Source organism: Salmo salar, chromosome ssa10 (genome assembly GCF_905237065.1).
Source record: "Salmo salar chromosome ssa10, Ssal_v3.1, whole genome shotgun sequence".
Lineage (NCBI taxonomy): Eukaryota > Metazoa > Chordata > Actinopteri > Salmoniformes > Salmonidae > Salmo > Salmo salar.
The window spans coordinates 111076259-111085580 of record NC_059451.1 but is presented as its reverse complement, the minus strand read 5'-3'; positions in this window follow the sequence as shown (position 1 = coordinate 111085580).

Here is a 9322-nt window from a genome sequence, read left to right as displayed (position 1 = left end):
ATTTTTCTGTCTGTTTATGGTTTATGTGAACTATGGCTGAATCTCAATAGTTTTAACAGGCATCCTATCCTCCTCTCCTGGTCTTGTATCTGACATCTGCACTGACTTGATAAACATCGGACAGAAGAAAGCATGTCGCTTCACTATAAGGCTTTCCCCTGTCATGTCTTCTCTTCTTCTTCTATGATATCATGGCGGTCTGCAAACAATCGTTTAAGTGCATGTCGCCGCCTACTGTGCTGGAATGTACGATCAATCATGATCTGCTCAATTCTGTACTACCATGAAAATAAAATAAAGACCAAATAAATCCCTACTAACTTCTTCCTATTTACATAAGTATTCAGATCCTTTGTTCTGAGACTCGAAATTGAGCTCAGGTGCATCCTGTTCCATTGATTATCCTTGAGATGTTTCTACAACTTGATTGGAGTCCACCTGTGGTAAATTTAACTGACTGGACATGTTTGGAAAGGCACATACCTGTCTATATAAGGCCACACTGTTGACAGTGCATGTCAGAGCAAAAACCAAGCCATGAGGTCGAAGGAATTGTCAGTAGAGCTCCGAGACAGGATTGTGTCGAGGCACAGATCTGGGGAAGGGTACCAAAAAATGTCTGCAGCATTGAAGGTCCCCAAGAACACAGTGGCCTCCATCATTCTTAAATGGAAGAAGTTTGTGACCGATATGTGACCAAGAACTCGATGGTCACTCTGACAGAGCTCCAGAGTTCCTCTGTGGAGATGGGAGAACCTTCCAGAAGGACAACCATCTACAGCACATCACCAATCAGGTCTTTATGGTAGTAAGATGGCGCCGACAGATATGGCAGCTCCGCTTATATATTTTTTGTACCATACTCTGTTTCACGGAAACATGGCTCTCTCGGGAAATACATTAAGCCATCTGGGTTCTCAGTACATCGCGCCAACAGAAATAAAGAACTCTCAGGGAAGAAGAAAGGCGGGGGTGTATGTTTCATGATTAACCACTCATGGTGTGACTGTGATACATACAGTCCTTTTGTTCACCCAACCTAGAATACCTCACAATCAAATGCTGACCGCATTACCTCCCAAGAGAATTATCTTTGGTTATAGTCACAGCCGTATGTATTCCCCTTCAAGCCGATACCACAACGGCCCTCAAAGAACTACACTGGACTTTATGCAAACTGGAAACCACGTATCTTGAGACTGCATTTACTGTAGCTGGGGATTTTAACAAAGCAAATTTGAGGAAAACGCTACTGAAGTTCTACCAACCCATTGACTGTAGTACTCGCGCTGGTAAACCATTGGACAACTGCTACCCAACAGTTGCTACTCAACTGCCCTCCCTTCGGCAAATCTAATCACAACTCCATTTTGCTCTTCCCTTCCTATAGGCAGAAACTCAAACAGGAAGTACACGTTTTAAGGTCTATTTAACGCTGGTCTGACCAATTGGAATCCATGCTTCAAGATTGTTTTGATTACGCGGACTGGGATATGTTCTGGGTAGCCTCTGAGAATAACATCGACGAATACACAGATACAGTGACTGAGTTCATCAGGAAGCATATAGGAGATGTTGTACCCACTGTGACTATTGAAACCTACCCAACACAGAAACCGTGGATAGATGGCAGCATTTGCGCAAAACCGAAAGCGCGAACCACCGCATTTAACCATGATAAGGTGACTGGAAATATGGCAAAATTCAAACAGTGTAGTTATTCCCTCCGTAAGGACGCAATTCAATGGGTCTACAGACAATCACAGACTACAAAGGGAAAACCAGCCACGTCGCGGACACCAATGTCTTGCTTCCGGACAAACTAAACACCTTCTTTGCGGATCCTCTTTGAGGATGACACAGTGCCACCGAGGATAACACAGTGCTACCGACGTGGCCCGCTACCAAGGACTGTGGGCTCTCCTTCTCCGTGAGTAAGACATTTAAGCGTGTTAACTCTCGCAAGGCTGCAGGCCCAGACGGAATCCCTAGCCGCGTCCTTAGAGCATGTACAGACCAGCTGGCTGGAGTGTTTACGGACATATTCAATCTCTTTCCCAGTGAGCTGTCCCCACTTGCTTCAATATGTCCACCATTGTTCCTGTACTCAAGAAAGCAAAGGTAACTGAACTAAACGACTATCGCCCCGTAGCGCTCACTTCTGTCATCATGAAGTGCTTTTAGAGGCTTGTTAAGGATCATATCACCTCTACCTTACCTGACACCCTAGACCCACTTAAATGTTCTTACCGCCCCAATAGAACTACAGACGATGCAATTGACATCGCACTGCACACTGCCCTATCCCATCTGGACAAGAGGAATACCTATGTAAGAATGCTATTCATTGACCATAGCTCAGCATTCAACACCATAGTACCCTCCAAGCTCATCATTAAACTCGGGGCCCTGGGCAACTGGGTCCTGGACTTCCTGACAGGCCATCCCCAGTTGGGGAAGGTAGGAAACAACACCTCCACTTCACTGATCCTCAACACAGGGGTACGTGCTCAGTCCCCTCCTGTACTCCCAGTTCACCCATGACTGCGTGGCCATGCACGCTTCCAACTCAATCAACTTTGCAGCCGACAACAGTAGTAGGCCTCATACGAACAACGACGAGACAGCCTACAGGGATGAGGTGAGGGCCCTGGGAGAGTGGGGACAGGAATAACCTCTCACTCAATGTCAACAAAACAAAGGAGCTGATCGTGGACTTCAGGAAACAGCAGAGTGAGCACACCCCTATCCACATCAACGGGACCGCAGGGGAGAAGGTGGAAAGCTTCAAGTTCCTTTGCGTACACATCACTGACGATGTGAAATGTCCACCCACACAGACAGTGTGGTGAAGAAGGCGCAACAGCGCCTCTTCAACCTCAGAAGGCTGAAGAAATTTGGCTGGGGCCCCTAAAATCCTCACAAATTATTACAGATGCATAATTGAGAGCATCCTGTCAGGCTGTAATATAGTGCCTGGTACAGCAACTGCACCGCCTGCAACCGCAGGGCTCTCCAGAGGGTGGTGCGGTCTGCCCAACGCATCACCGGGGCCAAACACAGGACACCTACAGGAACCAGAAGGTGAGGTAAGTACAGGTGCATCAAAGCTGGGACCAAGAGACTGAAAAACAGCTTATACAGTGAGGGAAAAAAGTATTTGATCCCCTGCTGATTTTGTACGTTTGCCCACTGACAAAGAAATGATCAGTATAATTTTAATGGGAGGTTTATTTGAACAGTGAGAGACAGAATAACAACAAAAAAATCCAGAAAAACGCATGTCAAAAATGTTATAAAATTATTTGCATTTTAATGAGCAAAGTACAGAGAGATCCTTGATGAAAACCTGCTCCAGAGCGCTCAGGACCTCAGACTGGGGGCGAAGGTTCACCTTCGTGGGTAGGGACCCTACCCACCCATTTGTATAATATAGTGCTAAATAACTGACACCCATTTAGTTCACATTCCATCACAGCTATTGCTTCACCAACTTTTTCTCAATTTTGTCCACACTACTCACCGCCATTCGTCTTCTCATTAAACACTGATATATGGGTATGTCAGTGGTCACCAACCGGTGGATCGGGATCTGGTCGATCTCCAAGGCATTTCTAGTCAATCCCAAACATTTCTGTAAAAACCCAACGATAAAGCCTTGCGTTTAAAAAATACATGTTTTTTCTTCTCGTGCCTTTTGGCGGAACATTTACATTTTAGTAAATTAGCAGATGCTCTTGGGGCGGCAGGTAGCCTAGTGGTTAGAGCGTTGGGCCAGTAACCGAAAGGTTGCTAGCTCGAATCCCCAAGCTGACAAAAGTCTGTAATTCTGCCCTTGAAAAAGGCAGTTAACCCACTGGGCTGTCATTGTAAATAAGAATTTGTTCTTAACCTGTTTGAGTGCATGAACCGCTAGTGGGACACCTATGACAACATCCGGTGAAATTGCAGAGCGTGAAGTTCAAAATACAAAAATCGTAATATTAAACATTCATGAAAATACAAGTGTCATACATCATTTAAAAGCTTAACTTCATGTTAATCCAACCGCGTTGTCAAATTTCAAAAAGGCTTTACGGTGAAAGCATACCATGAGATTATCTGAAAACAGTGCCCCAAACCAAAATACTTCTTCAACCAGCACAGGCGTCACAAAATCACAAATAACGATTAAATAAATCACTTACCTTTGAAGATCTTCCTCTGTTTGCAATCCCAAGGGTCCCAGCTACACAATGCATGGTCGTTTTGTTCGATAAAGTCCTCCTTTATATCCCAAAAATGTCAGTTTAGTTGGTGCGCTTGATTCAGTAATCCACTCATTCAACATGCATACAAACGAATCCAAAAAGTTACCAGTAAAGTTCGTCCAAACAAGTCAAACGATGTTTTTAATTAATCCTCAGGTACTCTAATATCTAAATAAACGATAATATTTAAGATGGAGAATAGTATGTTCAACAGGGAAGATAAATAACGAAGAGTGCGCACCTCATTCACGCGCCAACAAGACTACATTTCTAATGAGAGACACCTTGTAGTTTTTCCAACTATTTGCTCATTTTTCAAAAAACAAGCCTGAAAATCCTTCCTAAAGACTGTTGACATCTAGTGGAAGCCATATGAACTGCAATCTATCTATTTGTATATCCCATAGGCAAGCATTGAAGTGGCCTGTGACCTAAAAAAAAATAAAAAATTCCGGATGGATTTTCCTCGGGTTTTCGCCTGCCATATCAGTTCTGTTATACTCACAGACATTATTTTAACAGTTTTAGAAACAGTTTTCTATCTAATGCTACCAAGTATATGCATATCCTAGCTTCTGGGCCTGAGTAACAGGCAGTTTTCTTTGGACACGTCAGTCATCCAAAATTCCAAACAAAAAACACTATGCTAATGATGTTTAACTGACTTGCCTAGTTAAACAAAGGTAAAAAAATTTATCAAATCCAGTGTCTTTTTAGTGAGTGCACTTTCCCTTTAGTGAGTGCACACATTTTCATACTTTTTTTTCGTAAAAGCAGCTGCACCGGATTCAGCTGCCCTAAGCGCCAGGTAGTCGTAGTGTTCCGATTTAGAGCCATTTAATGTGGCCTTCCCTTCCGCCTTCCCTGCAGCACTGACACCAAATCAACTTCACTATAGGCCTACCGCTGGCCAATTGGATTGCTCAGATTTGTCTGCAGTAGCGTAGCAGGCGTAAAAAAAAGTTGATACTGAGATTTCAAAACTTTTAAAACCATGACCAGAGAGAGACTGTCACCAAATACAGCGAAGAGATGCTGTTTTTATGAGTGAGTTCATGTTTAACTTCTTACTCAGCACTGTCAACACTTTTTATTCAACACTTCAACACTATATAAGCCAGAAAATGTGTGTTCTACCTAATTCCACTCACGCATCTACCAACACTGCAGCTGTAATGAATGAGTAGGAAAGGGTATCAATAGGCTTGGGTCTTTTTCACTGTTCGTAGGAGTAACAAAATGAATTTGTGCATGAGGCAGAAATAATGTGGTGCAACTGGAGTTTCGCCATTAGCTGGAAGACTTGTCTCTTTTTGGTCAGTGTCAGTGGAAGAAAGGGAGAGCGGAGGGATGTTGAGAAGTGGACCCTCAGTCTGCTGCTCTCTCCCTCAGCTGAGACTGACCATTAGATGCAGGCACCATCAGCCCAGTAAAATAAAAAACACATTATTTAAATGTATGCCTCACAAGTAATACAACAACTGATCTATTACCAGTGTGATCATATAGCCTATCTCAAATTCTGAAATATTTATATATTTAAATGGTCCGAACAACAATGCATTGACAAGGCTATTCAAGCAAAGCCAATATGCAGTGATAATGTATTGGGCCTTTAGCCTACTGCACAAACCTCATTGCTACAGTACTGTTTTTAATAGGTTAATGTTGCATAGACTTAAATTTTTTAAGTCATGTTCCAAAAAAATCTGAGCAGTAGATCTTGGCTTGCATTTTGACTCAGAAAGTGATCTTGACTCAGAAAAGGTTGGTACCCAACAGGTATCAGTTCCGATAGTACCAGTTATGTCCACTGGGTGGAGACTTATTCAAAGGATTGCAGTATAGGTTTGCCTGGGTATTCTGTAGACAGCAATCAGTCAGTACCATGGGTAGCCTACTGGTATAGTTAAGATTGTTTTCTTCAGGTTTGTTTCAGGACCTCAATACGGTAAAGCAGAGTGAATATTAAACAATGAACACAGCTTTATATACATACATCCCTATACATGACCTTATACATGGACAGCACATTTGTTCTGTTTGCAAAAGAGAGTACATGCACAGGGGTGTCTGGACCATTTCATTGTTTTGTAGACAGTGCCATTCACTCTACCCTTCACTTGCATAGTGCATTTTTGGAATAACATCATACAAAGAAAAGTGCATATCTATTCTATTTTAGAGAATACAGACAGATATGGACATGCCATATGCATGTGTGTACTGAGCACTCCTCCATCAAACTTTACAGTTGTTGCTATGCATTGGGGCAGGTAGCGTTCTCCTGGCATCCGCCAAACCCAGATTCGTCCATTGGACTGACAGATGGTGAAGCATGATTCATCACTCCAGAGAACGTGTTTCCACTGCTCCAGAGTCCAATGGCGGTGAGCTTTGCACCACTCCAGCCGATGCTTGGCATTGCGCATGGTGATCTTAGGCTTGTGTGCGGCTGCTCGGCCATGGAAACCCATTTCACAAAGCTCTCAACACACAGTTCTTGTGCTGACGTTGCTTCCAGATGCAGTTTGGAACTCGGTAGTGAGTGTTGCAACCAAGGACAGATGATTTTTGCACTCGGCAGATTCTTATTTACAATGACGGCCTACCAAAAGGCAAAAGGCCTCCTGCGGGGATGTGGGCTGGAATTAAAAATAAATGTAATTAAAATATAGGACAAAACACACATCACGACAAGAGAGACAACACAACACTACATAAAGAGAGACCTAAGACAACAACATAGCATGGCAGCAACACATGACAACACAGCATGGTAGCAACACAACATGGCAGAAGCACAACATGGTAGCAGCACAACGTGGTAGTAGCACAAAACAGGGTACAAACATTGTTGGGCGCAGACAACAGCACAAAGGGCAAGAAGGTAGAGACAACAATACATCACACAAAGCAGCCACAACTGTCAGTAAGAGGGTCCATGATTGAGTCTTTGAATGAAGAGATTGATATAAAACTGTCCAGTTTGAGTGTTTGTTGCAGCTCGTTCCAGTCGCTAGATGCAGCGAACTGAAAAGACGAGCGACCCAGGGATGTGTGTGATTTGGGGACCTTTAACAGAATGTGACTGGCAGAACGGATGTTGTATGTGGAGGATGAGGGCTGCAGTAGATATCTCAGATAGGGGGGAGTGAAGCCTAAGAGGGTTTTTATAACATGATCCAATATGTGTTATTTCATAGTTTTGATGTCTTTACTGTTATTCTACAATGTAGAAAATAGTAAAAATAAAGAAAACCTCTGAATGAGTAGGTGTGGCTGCCCAGACGATTTGCATTGCCACCCCCCACCCCCCTTTTTAACGCTGCTGCTACTCTCTCTTATTATCTATGCATAGCCACTTTAATAACTCTACCTACATGTACATAATTACCTCAATTACCTTGACTAACCAGTGCCCCCGCACATTTACTCTATACCGGTACCCCCTGTATATAGCCTCGCTATTGTTATTTTACTGCTGCTCTTTAATTATTTGTTACCTTTTTAGTATTTAAAAAAAAAACTGCATTGTTGGTTAAGGGCTTGTAAGTAAGCATTTCACTCTACACCAGTTGTATTCGGCACATGTGACAAATACAATTTGATTTGATTTGAAAATAGTAAAAATAAGAAAAATCCTTGAATGAGTACCTTTGACTGGTACTGTATGTACATATATTTTATTTATATATTTGCTAAATATATTTCCCCAATATATTTAAATATATTCATATTTTATTGAAATATATTATTTCTCGTATGGGCCAGGTTGTAACATCAGATCCATCTCCAGCTCAGATATGAGCCACAGTTCCAGTCAGTGTATAAACTGTGAGACTGACACCAACCAGCATCCCTTTATGAAACGATCCAGTGTCTGTCTGTCTGTCTGTCTGTCTGTCTAATACAGCCATAAGCACATAAATCAATGCTTGTGAGGAAAACAATGGCATTTCATGAGGGTCTATTGTTTCACCAAGCAGGCCGGGGATGCTTTGGATTTAATTATTAGATTTGATGATACATTTCTCTCTGTTTGTACCAGTGACAGTATAATTCACTGTTTGTTCTGAGGCCAGTGTGTACAGTGTGCAATAAAGACAGCTGCAAGAGATGAGTCTCTCATTGTGATTGTTAGCCTGCCAGCTGAGCTATTAATACAAGCTGCCATTTGAAATCAGCTATCAGTAATGGGCTATTACTAATAGGGTATAAGTTGTGAGCAGTGCGCAATACTCAAATGTAAACAATTGTAATCAATAACAGCTTTTTCAACTATATTTGTCCCACGTAACCTGTCAGATCTGATATAGATCTTCATCTCATCTCAAGCTAGCTGTCTGTTGAGAGATAATAATAATGATAATAAACTATTAGTTATGTCAGAGTGGGATGATTTTACATGACAGTTATCAGCTTCTGCCAACTGATGGGGTTAAACCTGTGAAATCAATCAAATCTGATCTCTGGCCAGTCTCTCTGGGTGCTAAAACATTCCCTTTATTATTAACCAGAAATGTCAGACCCATTTTGAAAATGATTGGTGTTAAATTGAATACATTTTATGTTTATGAACACTATAGGCCAATTGCTAATGGATAAGGGGGCCTTCAGCAGAATAAATGTGCACGTTGGTGCTTGCTATCTGTATTCATGGGAGTCTTGTGTTTTAATCCAAAACAAAAATCTATCAACAATTTCTAGTGTTAAGAGAAATGTCAAAGTAATTAGTGCAGTCAATGGAAGCCATCTTGTCTCTTAGGCTTGTGGTGTATGATGAGTTATATGCGGCAAGCTGAGCGAATCTAAGGCTTTCTTGGCTAGTAAAATATCTGACTAGTAGCACAGCTGGATGAGGAGTTTATCAATGTATAGAGACCATTTTTTATCATAGGGGAATTAGGTTAGTGTTTGTCATGTGTCTTAAAACGTGTATGGTTTGATATGGCTCTATCTCTGCATGGCAATGTGAATGGCGTGTCACTCATAAATTGTGTAAAGACATACTTTCCCTGGCAGGGCGACAATTTACTCAGGTAGAGCACATATCTGTGGAGTGCACGTAT